Consider the following 14,916-nt stretch of genomic DNA (forward strand, 5'->3'; position numbering starts at 1 on the left):
TTACATCATGACTACCTAAAATTTTGGTTCCATTTATTGTTGAGAAAATTATAAAAAATAAGATTTTAATTTCCTATGCTAATTGAACATGAGTTCGGATAGAGCATAGATCTAGTCCTAACACAAGTCCCAACAGCCACTGCAACCATTCATTGGGAACATCTCCCTTCTTCTTCGTGGCAAAATGTTCTTGATGTACAACTACAAATGCAATGGTTGTTAGAACCCTATGTTGGACCAGATCTGACCACAACAAAAAACTGTTCCAAATTCTAACACTTTCCAACATGATCTCTCTCTCCACACATTGCAAGCACGATGGGTACCGGTCTCATGGTCAGATGCACTGGTGCAGATCATGTTAGAAGTGTCTTGGGACAGTTTGGTTGTAAGCAAATCCTAACTCGTTGAATATAGGGCAAAAAACTCTAACATTGATTTTCATTATTTCTAGAGTCATGCCCAATGGCCCAATATATCTTAAATGTAATATAAATCCTATTTTATTGATTATAAACAAAAATAATGAAGAAATAAATTTAAATAAAATGAATATAAAAAACATGACCCATGATCATGTGAGTTTGGAAAAGGTTTTATGGTCGACTATTAACTTGGCATAACCATCATTTATCATGCTTGGGACTAGTGGTGTAAGACAACCTCACACTATTAGGCTAAGTAGAGTTGGGTCAAAGCTTAGATGATGATGTAATGTAAAAATAAAATAATAAAGATTTACATTTTAGCTTTATAAAAATATAAAAAAATAAAAAAAAAACTACTAAATTTATGGTAAAGTTTTTATATACAATAATAACCATCTACTAGATGTTTGAAAAGCCATTTTAAATAGTAATAGGGTAGAAGTTGAATATAAAATTACCTTATCTCCATCTCTTGCATGTTCAAAATTCAACTAGTTCTATAAATAGAGAATACTTCTATTTTTGATGGATGTAGAACATCATAGAGGCTTTAGGAAGAAAAGATATAGAACCTTATAGATATGGTTAAAATGAACACTTAAATTGGCAATATTAAAACATCTCTAACAATCGAAGGAGGTGTTTGGGATTGATGATGATTCCTCTGATGAGATTTCTCATAAATGACTGATTTTTTAAAATCACTAATTTCTCATAAATTAAAGAAATTGTTTGTTTGGTACCATTGTTGCCATGTCAGCTTTAGAAATCGGCTATGAATTTATTTCTCATAAAAAAGCTTTGCCCGAACTTTTTAGCCCGTTTTCAACAATTGACTTTTGATCAATTTGCTGATTTCTCAAAAATCGGCCAACCAAACAACAAAATAGTCAATGATTTTTGAATCGCTGATGTGGCATCAATTTATCAGTCCCAAACACCACCTAAGTATGCAACTTTACAAATGAAAATCAAGCATTTTCCATCACAATTTTATACCAATTCTTAATAATGAGAAACATGCATTTGTACATGTTAGAAAATAAGTATGCAATGAATAACAACATCGATATGGCAATTGTAGTTTATTAAAATTGAAACAATAATAAAATTATAATGATCAAATTGAATATGCAAAATATAAAACATAAAACTTTTTACTAAATGTTTAATTGTATTCTCAATTACAAGTAGATTCTTTGCCTTGGAAGCATTCACATAACTATGTCTACATAATTAAATCAGCTTACCAATGTTTTACAAGAGATCTTTCTTATGTTTCCTCTTAAATGGTGCCATGGAAGAGTATACGGAAGGTTAAGGTTCCTTTCAGATTTCAGATTTTCCTTTGGAAAGTATACTAGGATGGCATTAATGAAGGACAAATTGACATTTTTTCTATATCAGGAAGCTTTATGTGCATGGTTTTAAGTATCAGGTATCGATACGCCTTTGTGTATTGGCAGAGGTGTATCAATAGTTTAAGTGATGCACCTTTTATTTTTTAGTTTTTTAATTATAGTTTTAAGTATAATTATGTTTGTGGGTATATAAATTATTTTGAAAAAGGGGTTCCCAAAAACACCTATAAACGGGTGTTAGACAGTTGTATGCCCTTAGCTTCAATCAGAATTATGTACATTATGAATTTATTGTAAATGAATAAAGTACACATTTGATTCATATTCCTGTGGTGTGTTTCTGTGTTATACCCTTAAACTGGACACTTAATTAGACTTGTGTTAGTTTAAAATGTTCACAGCCATTGGGTAAGTCTGGGGAGATTTATCCTGCCAAGGCTAACACTGGTGTGCGGCCAACTGTTGGGGTGGCTTGTCTCAGTTACCAGGGTGAGACCCGAAGCACATGCAGTGTAGGATTAATAGAACCTTTGAACCAGACCAGGTTTCCAGTATTGCCCTGGACCTTGGAGATAGATGGGAAAAACTGGAAAATTACACCTAACCCCTAGACTCGATTATGATACTACACTAAATGTCAGATTGGGCTGTCTTTGATGTACCAATCAGTGAGATCCTTAGCGGGGGTCAAAACCTGGGCATGTTGGGACAGTTCGAGAATTCATCTGAGTGGGTGATCATAGTGACAGGATCAGCCCCTTTGTCGGAGAAAGGTAATGATCGGGGATGCACTCTCTCTAATGGAAACCAAGATTGCCGACATCCGATTTCAATTGTTGAGATTTTGTTTTGCAAAATATATTTATATATATATGTTATGGTTTCAAAATGATTTGCAAAAGGTTTTAATTCCCGGGATCCATGTAAGCGGAGAGTGCAACACTGTTCTTTGCAGTCGAGGGAGAGGTCCTCCCTTGTCGGGCAGTGTTTGATCATTATGGGCTGAGAGGTTAAGTGTAAGACCATTGAAGATAATACCTGATAGGCTAATCTTGCATCTGCTCACTGTCCCTGGGTGTTACAAGGTGGCTTGGCCCAGGGACCACTTAGGGTAAGTGTTGGGCCCATAGAGCCCATAAGATGGGTTTCAGGGGGTGCACTGTCCACAACAGTGTATTCGGCCAGTCCTTGTAACAAAGGCTAGGCTGAACCTATGTGGCTGATGTGTAGATCAATGTTTGGGTCCCACGCCATACAAGGAAGCCCAACTGGGTAGTAGTTTGGAAGGCTAAGTGAATACATAACCTTAAATGGGCCTTAAGCCCATTTCGAACTGGGCTGATTTGATCAGTCAATTAAAGGGGGCGAATTCTGAGATAGATCAGCTGATAGGATTGGGCGTAGACCCTATCCACTTAGAAAGTCCAAGATCTAAATGAGATTTAGATCTGGAAGCCTCCTAATTAGATTAGGAGATGGTTGATCTGATCTGTAGATAAGATAAGGGTTATCCCTTATCACTTAAAGGGACTTCTAATCCAAATATGATTTGGATTAGCAACTCCTAATGGGATTAGGAGTTGATCCCTTTAAGATTATGAAAGGAGAAGGGGGCAGCAACTGTTAGTGATTGATGTTCAATTTTTCTTCAGAGCTGAAAATCACAAGAAGAGAGATTTCTGCACCCTGCGAATTCTCTCTTGCCGCCTCCTTCCTGCCGCCTCCATCACCTTCAGTTCGATCTCTAGTTCTTGGGAGAAATCAAGATCTGATTTTGATTCCAATCTTTTGGGAAAAGATTGGTTGGGGCTGTACTCATAAGCCGTCAAGTTGATTTTTGCGAATGGTCAAGTTCTTTTGGAAGAACATTGCTGATTCTGCTCCATCCCACACTGCGCCATCTTCAGTGGGAGCAGATTTTGGATCCTTCCTTAGGCGTGAACAACTCCATTGGGAGATATTGCTTCTCTGTATCAGGTACATTCTCCCTCATACTTCTTTTGGTTCAGATCTGGTTTGGTTCTTGATTCAAGATTGGTCCTTGAAAAACATGTTTTTCTAAATATAGGGAATTCGATTCCCTACAAAGATGGGAGAAATTTTTGAAATTCACCCTATCCATTCCGCAAGACTTGGGCGTCCATGTGATGGATATCCCATCCCTTCAGTGGTATCAGAGCCAGGTTCAAATCTTGAATCAATTTAATTCAGATATGAACCTACGCAAATGGGCAGAAGGTGTTCTACTCGATTTGCACAGATATGGGTTTTGGGAAATTTGTTCCCAAAATTAATGGGCGAATAATCTGAAATTAATTTTATATAAATCTGATTATTGTTTAGAATAGTTCTTTATGATTTTCTTGATTTATGGGCTGTTCGTACAAGAGGAGATCGAATTCTTGGTTTGCGCAGGGAACCTGCAAGATTTGCAGTTTCTTGATTTACTCATTACATTTGGTCTGTAAATAAATTTTTTTTAATTTTAGACTCAATGTATTAGGTATTCGATCTGATGTAACTATAATAGAAATTAGGTTTTCTATTTATTTTATTTTTGGATCGAAGATGGAGGCGCAAGGAAGGAGATTTCGCAGATGGGACATTCACTACCTGCGATTTGCAGCTTATGAAACTGCATTCTGTGATCTAACCTCTGTTTTGCAGGATGAATTGTACGAACAGCCCTGGATTGACTGATTCTTGTTTTCTTTTATCAGTTCTTTAATTTCAGATTATTTTCTTGAATTAAAGATTTAATTAAAAATCAAACCCTAGACCCATTCGAACCAAGATTGGTTCAAATTGTTTGGACCGAATCTAGGGTTCGATTAAGGCTGTATATCAGCCCTAATTTTTGTTTAATGGGCCTAAGGATTGATAATTAATTGGATATTTAATTCGACCCAACCTGTAAGGCCCAGTTTTAAATTGTTAAAACTGCCAAAAGCCCACATCAAAAGAACAAGCTATATGGGCCAAACTGGGTAACCCTAATTCAACCCATATACCTAGATGATATTAATTGTTAATATTATGGATTAAAATGGGTTTCAAATGGGCTTTTGCAGATAATTAATTTATTGGATCAATTCCTCCCTGCATGTGATGTATGGATGTGTGATGTGTTACGTTCATGGGCCATAAGTGCTTGGTCCATGCAGATTCGGTAGTGGCTCTTGCGCACACCATGGCTGAATGCACATCATTGCCATGGTGTCCCTCCTGGTCATTGGATGACCTCCCTCAATGGTGGGCCCCACACCTTCTGAAGAGGTTACGTGCGGAACCCTAGCCGATTTAGGCCCACCGAAATCTAGCTTTATGAAAGTCAGTGGGAGCCACTTTGGTTTGACCTAAAATAAACTAGGGCGTAATTCTTGTTCCCTCCAGTAAATATGAGTGCACGTGATAGGGAGATTCATGTGATGAACTTTCTAAAGGCCTTCCATCATTAGCATGAGGATGGGTTCTTCAGTAATGAGGAACGCACCAGAAAATGGGCTATCCATTTGCTGTTGGGCTTGTCTAAGTGTTTCATAAGATGATAGGGGCGTCATAGACTGATGTGGGAGGGGCTTCACCAGAAAATGAGAACTCTCTCATGGTACCTTGGCGTTCACGAATATGATGGGTGAGCACTCCCTGGACAGAAAAGTTTACCTGAAAATGGCTCTGAACCTTGTCTGGCAGAGCCAAAGGAAAAACTCATATGATGAGTGGATATGATCCTTCACAGAAAGGTGGTGGGGTTTTGCAGTTGAAACAGTTGGCTCCATGCACCCTATGTGGTTTCCCACATTTCCAGAGACAAGTCACTATCTCCGTCCCTGAGAAGGAGGGAAAACTCAGAGATGAACAAATGGGAATGGAACATAGATTTAAATCCATGTCTATGATTTGAACATGAATCAAGTAAGGTTGTGGACTGATATTTGCTGTTTTATCAGAAAATGGCAAATAGACAATTTGCAAAGCTTCTTGACGACAACAAGCTTTAGAGTCCAAACTATGCTGACTGGTACCGTAACCTAATGCTGGTTTTAACATCTGAAAAATTGGACAAGGTAGTCAAGTCTCCTGCCCCGGAACGTCCGGGTGATAGGGTTTCTGAAGCCCGTAGGAGAGAATTCCAAGATTGGGAGGATAAAAACTCCCTAGCCCACTGCTATGTCGTTGCTTCTTTGGACAACTCAATACAGAGGCAGTTCGATCAAATCGAACTCGCTAAGGACATATTGGACAGTCTGAAAATAATGTACGAAGAGCAAAACCGTTCTACTCGGCAGAAGGTCTTGAAAATGTTCATGACCGCTCAGATGTCCAAGGGGCAGAAAGTTCACGACCATTGTCTTCGGATGATGGGATACATTAATGAGCTGGAAGCCCTTGGATCCGGGCTAGATCTTGGCACTCAAGTAGATGCCATTCGAAGCTCCTTGCCCTCTTCCTTCAATGGGTTCATATTAAACTACAATATGAACAACCTGAATGTCAGCGTCTAAGAGCTGAGCAATATGTTGCAAAGGGCCGAGGACTTACTTAAGAAGGATGAGCCTGTGGTGATGCTTGTTGAAGCTAACAAAACGGGCAAGAAAAAGAGGAAGGCAAAGAAGCCTCAGAAAAGACTACCAAGCCCAAGAAGCAGAAGAAGGAACAGCAGATGTATGTCACTTCTGCAAACAAACTGGCCACTGGAAGAGGAACTGTCCTCAGTACCTGGAATCCAAGAAAGGTAATTTCGAATCTTGTGTCATAGAAACTAACTTTTTGGTGGCTTCTGCGTCCTGGTGTATTGACTCCGGGCTTCAACTCATGCGTGTAACTCACTGTAGGGGTTCAAGGTAAGCAGAAAGATGAATGATGGAGAAGTAATACTCTACTTGGGGACTTCTGCAAGCGTTGCATCTACGGCAATAGGCACCGTAGAATTAAAATTTAGAGAATGAAATATTGTACTTAAGGATTGTCTTTTTGTGCAAAATCTAAGAAGAAATTTGATTTCTGTCTCAAACTGTGTGCGGATGGATATTCAATCTCTTTCAGTAATACGATTACTATTAAAAGAAACAATAAATTCATCGCATATGGGGAACTGAAGAACGGTCTCTATGTTCTACATCCTTTTCTAGAAAGTAACATAGCCAAAACTATGTCGGCCAAAATCCCTAAGAAAAGATCACGTGATACAGTTAATCCCACGTGCCTGTGGCATTACCGACTTGGCCATATCGGTATTGACCGAATCACAAGACTGGTAAAGGATGGTCCTTTGGATTTTCTAACTGTAGAAGATCTTCCCACTTGTGAGCCTTGCCTTCAGGGTAAGATGACAAAGAGGACATTTAACGGTAAGCCTGAAAGATGTACTGGCACGCTTGACCTTATACATACTGATGTATGTGGTCCTCTGAGTGTTAGGACCCGTAACCAACGCGTGTATTTCATTACATTCACTGATGACTATTCTCGGTATGGTTACGTGTACCTAATGAGACATAAGTCTGAATCCTTTGAAAAGTTCAAAGAGTTCAAACAAGAGGTCGAGAAACAGTTAGGGAGAGAAATTAAGTGCCTTCGATCAGATCAAGGCGGCGAATATCTCTCTGACGAATTCAGGGACTACTTAAAGGTAAACGGGATAGTATCACAGTTAGCTCCTCCTGCTACACCACAACTTAACGGTGTTTCAAAGAGGAGGAATATGACCCTATTAGATATGGTCCGGTCACTTCTCATCCATTCAGAGTTACCCACATCCTTTTGGGGATACACATTAGAGACTGCGATATACGTGCTGAACCGGGTTCCAACCAAATCGGTTCCTAAGACTCCCTATGAGCTTTGGACCGGAATGAAACCAAGTGTACGACACTTGAAGATTTGGGGTTGTCCAGCTCACGTTAAAAGAACGAATCCGGACAAATTGGAATTCAAGACCAGCTGTTGCGTATTCGTAGGCTACCCAAAGGGCTCAGTGGGCTACCTATTCTATGATCCAAGTGAGCAGAAGGTGTTCTGCAGTCGGAATGCACAATTCTTGGAAAATGACTACATCCTAGACAATCTTCGTCAGGAAATCATTCTTGATGAGGAGAGCTCAGATGCAGTGGGAGGTGTCCCACAAGTTCCAGGTAGTGACCAACCTAGAAGATCTACTCGGGTGTCCAGGCCACCGGTCCGTTTTGGTTACGATCAGGATAGTTACCTGGTCGAAACCTTGACTAGTGAAGAGGATCCCGTAACTTATACAGAAGCTATGTTGGACATAGATTCCCTTAAATGGGTAGATGCCATGAGAGCTGAGATGGACTCAATGGAGACCAATAGAGTCTGGACTCTAGTGGATCCGCCCTCCGGGGTAAAAGCAATTGGTTGCAAATGGATCTACAAGAGGAAGAAGGGCCCCGATGGCAGGGTTGAGACCTACAAAACTCGTCTAGTGGCGAAAGGATACACTTAGAAAGAAGGCATCGATTATGAGGAAACCTTTTCGCTCGTGGCCATGCTTAAATCCATTAGGATCCTACTAGCTGTAGCAGCTTACTATGACTATGAGATTTGGTAGATGGATGTCAAAACTGTGTTCCTGAATAGAGATCTTACTGAAGATATCTATATGCAGCAACCGCAAGGCTTTGTAGCTATGGGTCAGGAACACATGGTCTGTAAGTTAAATAGATCCATATATGGACTCAAGCAAGCTTCTAGAAGTTGGAACATCCGATTTGACTCTACGGTCAAAAAGTTTGATTTTGAGCAAAATTCGGATGAACCCTATGTTTACAGGAAGACCAGTGGTGACAATGTTACGTTTCTGGTTCTGTATGTAGATGACATTCTGCTCATTGGGAATGATGTGGGAATGTTAACTACGATAAATGTATGGCTATCACAGTAATTCTCCATGAAAGACCTTGGAGAAGCCTCCTATATACTGGGTCTTCGACTCTATAGAGATAGATTGAAGCAGATAATAGGATTATCCCAATCTGCTTATATTGACAAAATAGTCAAGAGAAATGGCATGGAAAACTCTAAGAAAGGAAATGTTCCTTTCAGGCATGGAGTCAATCTCTCCAAGAAGATGTCTCCAAAGACCTCTGAGGAGATCGAGAGCATGAAAGACGTTCCCTATGCCTCAGCCGTAGGGAGCATCATGTATGCCATGCTGTGCACTCGTCCTGACATTGCCCAGGCAGTGAGTGTAGTAAGCAGATTCCAGGCCAACCCAGGGCAGGAGCATTGGACTGCTGTGAAATGCATACTTAAGTACTTTCGAAGGACAAAAGAGTTTTGTCTGGTATTCGATGGTAGTTCACTACAGATCCAAGGGTATACAGATGCGGATTTCCAGTCGGATCCGGATGATAGAAAATCTACATCTGGATATGTTTTCACGATAGGATCGTTTGCTGTTTGCTGGAAAAGCAGCAAACAGGGGTCCTGAGTAGCAAATTAACAGTCCACAACCCAAGCCGAGCGCATTGCCGTAAGTGAGGCTACCTTATGAATGAAGGTGTTCATTCCTGAATTTGGAATTCGGCACATCACCCATTCCACTGTTGTATGACAACACTGGACCTACGGGAGGTTGATGTTGAGAGGTAGCAGCAACGGAGAATGTGATAGATCCATTGACTAAGCCACTGACACAGAAAGTGTTCGAGAAACACGTGGAAAGTATGGGACTCCGGCTTATACCAGATTGGACCTAAGTGCAAGTGGGAGCTGTTAGACAGTTGTATGCCTTTAGCTTCAATCAGAATTATGTACATTATGAATTTATTGTAAATGAATAAAGTACACATTTGATTCATATTCCTGTGGTGTGTTTCTGTGTTATACCCTTAAACTGGACACTTAATGAGACTTGTGTTAGTTTAGAATGTTCATAGTCATTGGGTAAGTCTGGGGAGATTTATTCTGCCAAGGCTGACACTGGTGTGCGGCCAACTGTTGGGGTGGCTTGTCTCAGCTACCAGGGTGAGACCCGAAGCACATGCAATGTAGGATTAATAGAACCTTTGAACCAGACCAGATTTCCAGTATTGCCATGGACCTTGGAGATAGATGGGAAAAACTAGAAAATTACACCTAACCCCTAGACTCGTTTATGATACTACACTAAATGTCGGATTGGGCTGTCTTTGATGTACCAATCAGTGAGATCCTTAGCGGGGGTCAAAACCTGGGTATGTTGGGACAGTCCGAGAATTCATCTGAGTGGGTGATCATAGTGACAGGATCAGCCCCTTTGTCGGAGAAAGGTAATGATCAGGGATGCACTCTCTCTGATGGAAACCAAAACTGCCGGCAGCCGATTTCAATTGTTGAGATTTTGTTTTGCAAAATATATTTATATAAAGATATGTGTGTTATGGTTTCGAAATGATTTGCAAAAGGTTTTAATTCCCGGGGTCCATGTAAGCGGAGAGTGCAACACTGTTCCTTGCAGTCGAGGGAGAGGTCCTCCCTTGTCGGGCAGTGTTTGATCATTATGGGCTGAGAGGTTAAGTGTAAGACCATTGAGGATAATACTTGATGGGCTAATCTTGCATCTACCCACAGTCCCTGGGTGTTACAAGGTGGCTTGGCCCAGGGACCACTTAGGGTAAGTGTTGGGCCCATAGAGCCCATAAGATGGGTTTCAGGGGGTGCACTGTCCATAACAGTGTATTCGGCCAGACCTTGTAACAAAGGCTGGGCTGAACCTATGTGGCTGATGTGTAGATCAATGTTTGGGTCCCACGCCATACAAGGAAGCCCAACTGGGCAGTAGTTTGGAAGGCTAAGTGAATACATAACCTTAAATGGGCCTTAAGCCCATTTCGAACTGGGCTGATTTGATCAGTCAATTAAAAGGGGCGAATTCTGAGATGGATCAGCTGATAGGATTGGGCGTAGACCCTATCCACTTAGAAAATCCAAGATCTAAATGAGATTTAGATCTGGAAGCCTCCTAATTAGATTAGGAGATGGCTGATCTGATCTGCAGATAAGATAAGGGTTATCCCTTATCACTTAAAGGGACTTCTAATCCAAATATGATTTGGATTAGCAACTCCTAATGGGATTAGGAGCTGATCCCTTTAAGTTTCTGAAAGGAGAAGGGGGCGGCAACTGTTAGTGATTGATGTTCAATTTTTCTTCAGAGCTGAAAATCACAAGAAGAGAGATTTCTGCACCCTGCGAATTCTCTCTTGCCGCCTCCTTCCTGCCGCCTCCATCACCTTCAGTTCGATCTCTAGTTCTTGGGAGAAATCAAGATCTGATTTTGATTCCAATCTTTTGGGAAAAGATTGATTGGAGCTGTACTCACATGCCGTCCAGTTGATTCTTGCAAAGGGTCAAGTTCTTTTGGAAGAACATTGCTGATTCTACTCCATCCTGCACTGCGTCATCTTCAGTGGGAGCAGATTTTGGATCCTTCCTTGGGCGTGAACACCTCCATTGGGAGATATTGCTTCTCTGTATCAGGTACATCCTCCCTCCTAATCCTTTTGGTTTAGATCGGGTTTGGTTCTTGATTCAAGATTGATCATTGAAAAACATGTTTTTGTAAATATAGGGAATTCGATTCTCTGCAAAGGTGGGAGAAATTTTTGAAATTCGCCCTATCCATTCTACAAGACTTGGGCGTCCATGTGATGGATATCCCATCCCTTCAACAGGTGTATTGGGCACCCAAAGATACAATACGATATGCTCGATATGGGGCATATCATATCAATACTTTGAACTTTGTTTATGTGCCCTTTGTTAACAAAATATGGAAATACATAATCACCTATTTTTCTTCTTTTACAAGAGCTTTGTGGACAAGATTAAACATTAAATTCAATGAGGCAACAGTAAATAGGTTGCCCCATACATATAACTGTGAGTGGTGTGGTAAGGCTACGTGCAATGGTCTCCTTGAAAGACGAAGGAAGGTTAGGAGGAAAGGGTAAGCTAAGGTCTTCTCTTGATAGAGAATCGCCCCTCATTATGATTCATGTCTCTCTTTTTATAGAGAAAGATTTTGAGATTCTAAAAGGAAGGCTTCAAAAGAGTTTAATTCCCATTTGGAAAGGGAATCTTTGATTCAGTGTTAATTTCTAGGGGGACACTATTAAGGATTCGCCACATGTTTTATGAGATATATCTTCAGAACGAGGTTTCTTTCATTTGAGGATTCTCATAATATACATATATTACTTCCTTTTGTGAAATTCCTATACTAGTGGGGCATGGATGATGTCCATGCTAACCTTACGTTTCTCTCTTAATCCTATTGGACGTCTTGTCATGAGTGATATCGACTAGTCGTTATATTTTTTCGTTCATCGCTGATTTGCAATGGCTTTGAGCTCATCATAGGTTCATGATGGCTCTGAGCTCATCGTAAGTTTGTGATGGTTTTGGGCTCATCGTAGGTCAATGGTGACCTCAAGTTCATTATCGGTACAGTGGCTTTGAGTTCATTGCAGGTCTATGGTGACCTTAAGCTCATCGCAAATCTGTGACAGGTTGTGAACTTGTTGCTGGTGTTTCTGTAGCATTGGTTTAGCGTCTTTCGTGCTAATGTAATCATGGTAACAATATGTACCTACAATAACAATGGCTGAATACTTTGCCTCCACTTTTAACCAATAAAGAAAAAGAAAAAGACGATACAAATGATTGCTATTGCTTTATGACTCTTTTGGGATGCAAGAAACAAAAAAAAAAAAACTGTTTGGTAATATCAATCCTAATCCTATAGGGTTGATAAGAGTAATAAACAATTATACAATTCCAAAAATATAGGATGACATTAGACTTCCCCCCTCAAAACTACATCCCTTAATGGATGTCATTATTCCAAAAATATGGGATGACATTATTCCAAATGGATGTCAAAACTACATTCCTCAATGGAGGACTAGGTGAAGAGATCTATATAGATCAACCTATTGCACTTGTTGCTGAGAGTCAAGACAACAAAGTGTGTCGTCTTAAGTGATTTATTTATGGTCTCAAACAATCATCTAGGCAACGGTATTTGAGATTTCATGAAACTATAACTTCCTTTGGGATAACCATGGTTGATGAAGACCACTGTGTATATGTCAAGAAAACAGAGAAGGAGTATTGCTACTCACTTTGTTTGTTGATGACATTTTATTGGTTAGGAATAATTTGGAAATAATCAATGCTACTAAAGTGTAGTTATCCTCTACTTTTGAGATGAAGGACATGGTAAAGCAAAATACGTGCTTGGAGTTGAAATCTTGTGAGATCGTTCTAAAAGACTTTTAGGTTTGTCTCAAAAAACTTATATCAAGAGAATTTTAGAATGCTTTTGGATGCATTATTCAAAACCCGTTGATACTTCAATTGAGAAGGGTCAACAATTCGAATCTTGATCATTTCCCCAAAACAAATGAGAAAAAAGATCGCACTAGTATGGTTCCTTATGTGAATGCAGTTGGGAGTTTGATGTATGCTATATTAGGTACTTGAATCGATATTTGCTTTGTTGTTAGTTTGGTAAGTTGTTACCAAAACAACCCTAGACTTGTTTTTAGCAAGCAGTTAATAGGATCTTTTGCTACCTTCGTGGTAAAATTAATCTCGTTCTCTACTATCAAAGTGGGGACTTGAGATTAAAGTGTTTCATTGATGCAAATTAGAATGGTGATAGAGATGAGTGCAAATCCACCTCAGGATATGTGTATGTACTTAGAGGTGCTACTATTTCTTAGAGTAGCAGAAAACAAGATTACATTGCTCTATCAATGATGGGGTCAGAGTATGTTATGGGTTGTACAGCATTTCAAGAAGCTATTTGGGTGAGGAGTTTCCTACAACGATTAGACACTATAGGTAGTGCAAACAAAGTCGTGATGGCAGTTTACTGTGATAACATGGTTGCCATACAATTTGCTAAGTACCCCAAGTTCTATATTCGAGTTGTAATCAGATAGGGAAAAATAGTTGTGAAGCATATCTCCACTAGCAAGATGGTGGCTGACTCTTTGACTAAGTCCATTGCTCGAGATTACGTAGGGTTTGATTTGATTATTGATGTATTGACTCTTTCTTTGAGATTTATTGTATCTCTTTTATCATTAATGAATTGATTTTTATGTGGTACATAATTGTAATGTCACAAGGCTCATATAATTATCGGCCCTCTCACACAGGTGATTGTCTAGGTGTTGAGATATAAAGTTTTAAATATGGAGAAATTGATATTTGAACTTCCTTAGTAAGTCTAAGATGAGATTCAGTAAAATCAAATATGACTATATTTCCGTAGTTGCATATTGAACCTATTCAGTAGTTGAATGTGAGTACTTAATTAATCGCTATCATTAGCGATTAGGCTGAAGATACTTAAGTTACCCAATTGTGTAGTGCCTAGACTAGGATTCATATGGCATAGGAGTGTGACATGTCCTGTAAAGTGGGATCTCCACCATAGCATACATCATACCATATGTGCTTTTTGACGACCATCATGGGGGTGATCGAATAGATCCCTATTTCATCACCATGTGAGCCCTATGGACTTTTAGCCCAAACATTATACCCTTTGTGACTTAGAACTATAGCATGAAGCTGATGCTTGGTGTTGTTACTTTAGGGTGTTATCCAAGGGTCATGATCGATGCAATCCAATGGAGCATGTTTAAGCATTAAATGGATTACTATGAGGGTCTAAGAACAAGTCTTTTGAAATTACACTTGTGGTTTGTAACTCATAGCTCAAGCAATTATATAGATATTTGTTGTCCAATGTAATAAAGGAATCAGAGGTGATAAATCAAGTGTAATTAAATGACTTAGGGTATAGACGAGATATAGAGTTGTAGTGTTATGTTAGTAGATGGTGGCTTAATATAACACTCCTCACAATCTTTCCTTGTCAGGTTACACACTCCATTACTAGTCGAGTGGGAGATGTTGGTTAGTGACACTGCAAGAAAAATGACGTGATTGCCGCTAAAAGTCCCTAAAACTACCGCTATAGTCTTTACGGGCAGCCAGCAAACTACCGCTAAAAGAGCTGTCGCTATACATTCTAGCGGCTGTTTTCGTGGTTTCCGGTATAAATGTTAAGCTGTCGCTATAAACTTGGCATATGTTTTTTACCGGCA

Source organism: Nelumbo nucifera, chromosome 1 (genome assembly GCF_055504915.1).
Source record: "Nelumbo nucifera cultivar China Antique chromosome 1, China Antique-T2T, whole genome shotgun sequence".
NCBI lineage: Eukaryota > Viridiplantae > Streptophyta > Magnoliopsida > Proteales > Nelumbonaceae > Nelumbo > Nelumbo nucifera.